This window comes from Elephantulus edwardii, unplaced genomic scaffold (genome assembly GCF_000299155.1).
Source record: "Elephantulus edwardii isolate Elephantulus edwardi_28Jun2011 unplaced genomic scaffold, EleEdw1.0 scaffold00130, whole genome shotgun sequence".
NCBI classification, from domain to species: Eukaryota; Metazoa; Chordata; class Mammalia; order Macroscelidea; family Macroscelididae; genus Elephantulus; species Elephantulus edwardii.
This window is the reverse complement of record NW_006399880.1, coordinates 8,709,232-8,716,563: the sequence shown is the minus strand read 5'-3', so window position 1 is coordinate 8,716,563 and position 7,332 is coordinate 8,709,232.

Genomic DNA, 7,332 nt, shown 5'->3' with positions numbered 1-7,332 from the left:
GGAATGGGAACAAATATAGATCTCTTCCAGTCAGTTGGCCAAGTGGTTGTTCTCCAGATTTCTTGGCACAACTTGGTGAGCACATCCAGGGCAACATCTTTTATCTACAATAATTGTTTTATAAAGTATTTGTCTTTATGGGACTCAGTTTACATAACATAATGTTTTCCAGTCTCTCCCAAGTTATGTAGTAATTTTCAAAATCATTGCTCCTGCGTGCTGCCTTGTATTCCATCATGTGAATGTACCATAATTTCTCAATTCATTTGAATGTGGTTGAACACTCAGGTTATATCCATGTTACTACAATGGTGAATAATGTTGCTATGAATATTGGTGTACAAATCTCCATTTGTGCTTCTTTTCTAATTTTCTCATGGTATATTCCAAGCAGTGCAATACCTGGGTCACATGGAAATTCTATGTTCAACTTTTTGAGGAAATGTCAAACTGCCTTCCAGAGTGATTGTGCCATTGTACAATCCCACCAACAATGTATAAGAGTTCCTATCTCACCACATCTTCTCCAACATTATTTACTTAATGTCTTGTTCAACTTTGCCACTACTACTGGAGTGAGATGCTATGTCATTGTGGTTTTGATTTGTATCTCCCTTTTTGCCAGTGATTTTGAGCATTTCTTCATGTGTCTGTTGGCCGCCCAAATATCTTCCTCTCTGAAAGATCTTTTCCTGTCTTTTGCCCATTTTGTAATTGTGTTATCAGTCTTTTTCTTATGGAGGCCCTGTAGGATTCTGTAAACTTTTGTTGAGGTCCTTGTCTGAAGTGGTATTGCCAAATCCCTGTTCTGAGTGGGAAGGTTTTCTTTCACTCTGTTGGAAAATGTTTTTGATGCTCACAGAGATTTAATCTTTAGAAGGTCCATTCATATATTTATCCTCTCCTGGTTGTGTGTTTATGGCTCTGTTTGTCAGCCTTTTAATACCATGAGCAAAGCCTTCTAATCTTGGCCTTACTTTGTCTCTTATGATTGTTATGGCTTTGGGCTTTACCCCTCTGTCTCTGATTCACCTTGAGTTGATTTTTGCATATGGTGAGAGGTGTGCATTCCTGTTCAGCTTTCTGCACGTAGTAGTCCAGTTTTGCCAGCACCATTTGTTTAAAGCGGTTGTCTTGCACCAGCAACCAGGAAATAAAAAAATGTATTGCGATGGGAAAGTCTGCTGTTAATGACCTCTCTCAAGTACTCAAGAGCAACAGTGTCTCTCTGGAGACTAAGGTGTGCCTGATACAGGTCATGGTCTTTGCAATCACTTGTTATGCATCAGAGAGTTGGACAATGACTAGGGAGGACAGGAGGAGAATCGATGCCTTTGAGCTGCGGTGCTGGAGAAGAGTATTGAATGTACCCTGGACTGCCAAGAAAACAAACAGATTAATCCTGGAGAGGGTTAAACCAGGCTACTCCTTGGAGGCAAGGATTCTGGGACTTCATATGACATACTTTGGACATGTTGTAAGGAGAGACAGGTCCTTTGAGAGGGATATCATACTTGGTAGCATGGAAGGACAGCACAGGAGGGGAAGACCCTCTATGAGGTGGATTGATTCAATGACTGGGGTAATCGGGATGGGTGTGTCAGAGACAATGCGATTGGCGCAGGATTTGGGGCAATTGTACATAGGGTCGCTATGAGTCGCAAACGACTCGATGGCACATAACAACAACAACAACAATTATTAATGTCAATAAATATTTACTGAGGGGAAAAAAAGGGGTTGTCTTATCCTCATTTGATAGGCTCTGTTGTCTTGTCAAATATCAGTTGACCATTGATAGATGGATTAATTTCCAAGTTCTAAAAAAAAAAAATACTGTAGTTTGTCAGTTTTTTGAGACACTACAAAAATCTTCAGTTAATTAATATTAAAATTAAAAATAATATTTCCGTCTATGCTCTATTGTTAGAGTTAGGAATTTTCTAATAACATGTACTGAATATAAACAGTAATAGTTCCTAGTGCTTAAATTTTATTTAAATATGTTCTTTCATGTTATCTGAACTACCCAGAGCCATGAAATTAGGATTCTTTTTATAAATGTTTTCTGAAAATACTGCTTTAGTCTGTTTATACAAACTTATCATCGTTTCTTCTAACTAGAATTGGAAATAAAATCAAAGCAACTCTATCTTATAGGATATTGTTCTTGTTGTTACGTGCTGCTGAGTCAAATACAACTCATAGGTACCTTATTCATGATAGCTCTGAGCCATGCTCTATCCTGAGCCAATCTCACTTTCTCTGACACACCTACCCTCATTATACTAGTTACTCTGTCGAACCATCTCATCTGGGGTCTTCTTCTCCTATGCTACTCCTCCATCCTTCCAAGTATGAGATCCTTCTCCAAGGACTGGTCCCTTCTGGCACATGCCCAAAATATCTAAGACAGAGTGTCAAAATCCTTGCTTCCAAGGAGCAGCCTGGTTTTACCCTCTCCAAGTCATGTCTGTTAGTTCTCTTGACTGTCCATGGTATGTTCAGGACTCTTCTCCAGTATTTCAACTCAAAGACATCACAAATGGAATGAGGAATTTAAAAATTGGGGAATAATATGAAGGTATATAAGGCAGTTGTTTCATATCTGTTGAAGAAATGATGTAATTATTATGTACTGGCAGAAAGTCAGGAAATGAAAGCAAGAAGCCAGACATCTAAATGCATTTTCACTTGGAATTTCTATGACCTATTAGCAGTACTCATTCAAATAAACCAGAACTGTACTTGTTTTGAAACTTTACAAGTCATCATTACAAGGAGACATAAGGGACCCTGAATTTAGGAAAATATAGTTAGCAATCCCAGCTTAGATGCATGCATTCTTAACTTTATTAAGTTGCTCAACTTCTCTGAATCTCAGGTTCTATAACCGTGACCAATGTGGACAGTAATAGCTGCCTGTCAGAACAACTATCTGGATTTCAGCTTATTGTTATTGATAGTTTGAATACAAAGCATGACTTACCTGTCATTTTGCTGTACTCTGCTGACTATGCCACTAGTATTTGAAGTCCCAGAAGGCTCACCCATGGTACAGGTTTCTGTGGAACTTTTAGATTCAGACTAAGAAGAAACGTCCAGTAATCTATTTCCAAAAAAGTAGCCATTGGAAGCCACATGGAGCACAAGCCAATAATGTCCTAGATGCTGGTAGAAGAAGCACTTTGGGCTTGAATTCATTTAAAATATATAGCTGCTGCTGTGACAATGGATTCTAGCATACCAATGACCAGGAAGATTTCTCAGGACCAGGTAATGTTTTGTTCTGCTGGGCATAGAGTCACCAGGAATCTGAGCCAACTCTAAGGCAACCAACATCTTGTAAGTGGTATTTTAGAAGAGGAGGTGCTCGGTAATAGCAAGTTATTGTAAGGACTCAACAATTTTCCTTCATCAGGGGAGACAATTTCAAATTGATTTTTAACTGCTGTAATTTTGTCAGCATGCATTCCTCAAATAGGAGTGCAAAGGCAAATGTGACAAAATAAAGCAGCCTACCATTCTAAAGTGAGAAGAAAGGAAGGGGAATCATCCTGGCTACTCAAGCATGGGCTGGAACAGGGAAGTCACACAGCAGGGCCCTTGAGAAACTTTCCTGTAAACTGTAACTCTAGGCAAATGACTTTACTCTTTTAAGCCTCAAAATTCTTGATTGAAAATTGGTTCTGTCAGTACTAAATGACATGACCAAAAATTAAAGCATTACACTCAGTTCATGGTATAATAAAAAACACTACATAAATAGTTTCTATTAGTAGCTGCTGTTGTTATGTGCTGTTGAGTCAGAGCTGAGCCATTGCTGACCCTCCAGAGGGTTTTCAGAGGCAGTTAATTGCACAGGAGTAGATTTTCCATCCTTTTCCCTTCAGAGCAGCTAGTGGATTCAAACCACATGCCTTTAGAATAGCAGTGTAGCGTCTTACCACTAGACCACCAGAACTCACTATTTCTATTAGTAGTAATTTTAATCTATCCTTTTTTTCCCACCTCCTTGTTACTATTATTATTGTTGTTTTGTGCCATCGATTCAGAACTGACCCATAGCTGACCTTCAAGCAGGTTTTCCATGGCAGCTAATTGCACAGGAACTCATCCTTCTGCAAAGCACATGTGGATTTGAACCGTGAGACTTTGAAATTGCAGTGCGCTTTCTTACCACAAGGCCAATAGAAAATCCTATTGTTATTATTGTGTGCTACTTAAAGCAAGAAAGTCACAACAAAACAACTAACGCAAAAAAAATCCTAACTAATTGAAGTTCTCAATGAAGCAAACACACACACACACACACACACACACACAGAGAGAGAGAGATAAACATTTATTTCAAAGAACAACACTTCATGCATTTGTAGAGGCTGGCACATCCAGGTAGGTGGGGCAGACATGCCATGATAGAAGTTCCTCTTGACACATCAGCTTATAAGGGCCAACTAACTTAAAATCAGCAGGTAAGGATGCAGAGTGCTAGGTTTAGAATTTGGCAATTTTTAATCCAAGACTGGCAAGCAATTTGACAGGCCACTGGCTCAAATTCAACGAACCAGAAAGGAAATGTCCAATACAGAATCAAGATTTGGGGGGGTAGGGAATTGCTAGTCTTGCCAGAGACTCTATTTATTTCTTTTCATACATGTCACACCCCTAAGGAAATTTCCTCAATGTTGGATCAGCATTGTTATCAATTAAGAGTGTTGCATTTCACCACCTTGTTGTCGTTGATTGCCTTTGAGTGGCGCACTACTCACAACAAGCCTATGAACGAAAGGTTTGAAGCCCCTCTACAACCATCGACAATTATCAACGTTCATAAGGTTTCCAGAGGCATGTTATTCAGGAAGTGGATGTAACTCCTCCTTCCAAACCTGTCATAGTATGTTATTGTTGTTATGTGCCATTGAGTCACTTTCGCTGTATAGTGACCCTATGTACATCAGCTGTGAACCCTTCCCTGTTCTGAGCCAGTCACATTAACTCCTACACACTGACCTCAAATGCCCCAGTTATTGTATCAATTCATCTCATCTGGGGTTTCCCTCTCCTGCACTGTCCGTCCACCCTTCTGAGCATGATGCCCTTTTACGAGGACTGCTCTCTCCTGGTCATGTGCCCAAAGCAAGTGAGACAGAGCTTCAAACTCCTAGCCTCCAAGCAGAGACTTGGCTTCACCCTCTCCAAGACAGACCTATTTTTTTTCTTAGCAGTCCATGGTATTGTCAAAACTCTTCTCCAGCACCACAATTCAAAGGCATTTATTCATCTTCTGTCATTGTTAGTCATTGTCCAAATCTCTGAAGCATAACAAGCAACTGAGAAGACCATGGCCTAGATTAGACACACCTTCATATCCAGCCTGACATAGTTGCTCTTCAGCACTCTGGAGAGGTCTGTGACAGCAGATTTTCCCAATGCAACTTGTCTTTTGATTTCCTGACTGCTGGAGTTAAGAGTGTTGATTGTAGATCTGAGCAAGCTGTAATTATTAACAAACTCAATCTCTTCTCTATCTAATATGGTCCTTCCAGTTGGCCCAGTGGTGAGAATCTTTGTCTTCTTGACAAAATAATTGTTAACACAAAGGAGGATAAACAGTTGTAAGAAGAAATTAACAATTATTTCACCATAGTCCTATAATATTGGAACAGGATTGGTCATATCAGACCTCATCCTGAGGATAACAATGTTACTGCATTAAATGCCAGAGAATCATGACAAAGTTAACACACAATTTCAATCATCACAGAAATTTTCTTAAATGCTACTAAATTCACGTGAATTTAACATTAAAGTTTATGTATCACACTTAGAAATTTCTTGGAATAAGTATTGTAAACTTTTTTTGTGGTCATGATGATCTGAACAATTCAAAGGTGCTTGTTGAAAAGAAATCTCATTCACTATGACAAATGCATTTTAAATTTGTTTAGTAACCCTGCTTCAGAGCACTCCATTTGGTCCGTCTAAAGACTCCTTTCAAAATGCTGGATTCTGTTACCTTATTGCCTCACTCAGAGCTAGTATTTTGTAATATCAAACTATTAAAAGTACTCACTCTTATTAGTCACCTTATTCAAAAAGTAGTCAGTTTAGGATGAGATACACTTGAAATGATTTTATGTATTGATGATAAAATAGAGAACACAAGTTTTATTAAAAAATAATGCTTCAAGACTATAACTTGTTTTCAAGAATATAAACTTGTTTTTAAGAAAATAACCTGTTTTCAAGAATATAACTTATTTTCAGAGGATTATACGTATTCTTGGGATACAAAAGTAAAATGTACCATTTCTCTTTTTTTCTATACCTCTTTCATAGTTTAATGTAATAATTTATAAAAATGTAAGTCATTTGCCTTACCCAAGAATGAATAAATTGATAGATTAAATGCAATGTTTAGAAAGAAGACATTTCACCTAAATGATAGACAAGCCCATAAAATGAACAGTAACACCAGGGAGGCACTCACTCCTTAGAAAAAACAACTATGTAAGGACAAAAGGTTAGCATTTGCCCAAAAATAAAGCTTAGGAAACAGGAATGGGTGAGGTAGGAAGATTAATGGAAATAAGAAATAAAAGGATAAAAGGAGTAAGTGGGAAGAAGAGTGTGGTTATTGTAATTGATGTTGTTTTTCTTGTTATGTGTTGTCAAATCGCTGTGACTCATAGCAAACCTACATACAAGAGCTCTATACTCTGCTCTTTCCTGGGTCAGACTTATTGTCACTGACACACTCACCCTCATTACCCCAGTAACTGAATTAATCCATCTCATTGAGGGTCTTCCTCTCTTGTGCTGTTTCTTCACCCTTCCAAGTATGATATCCCTTTCCAAAGGCTGATTCTTCCTAGCAACATGTCCAAAGTATGTCAAAGGAAGTCTCAGAATTCTTGCCTCCAAGGAGCAGCCTGATCTTACTCTCTAGGACAAACCTGTTTGTTCTCCTGGTAGTCCGCAGTATATTCAATATTCTTCTCCAGCACTACAGCACAAAGGCATCTACTATCTTCCTGTCCTCCCCAGTCATTGTCCAGCTTTCTGATGCATAGCAAGTAGCTGTGAAGACTATGGCCTGAATCAGATGCATCTTGGACTCCAAACTGACAATGCTGTTTGTTTGATAATTTTCACATTCAGTTGGATCCGCTTTCTTGGGAATGGGAACAAATATGGACCTCTTCCAAGCCATTGGCCAGAAAGCCATGCTTCAAATATCCTGGCATAGACTGGTGAGCACATCCAAGGTATGGATTGCATCTCAATGTCAAGAAAACAAAGATTCCTACCACTAGACGAATAGGCAGC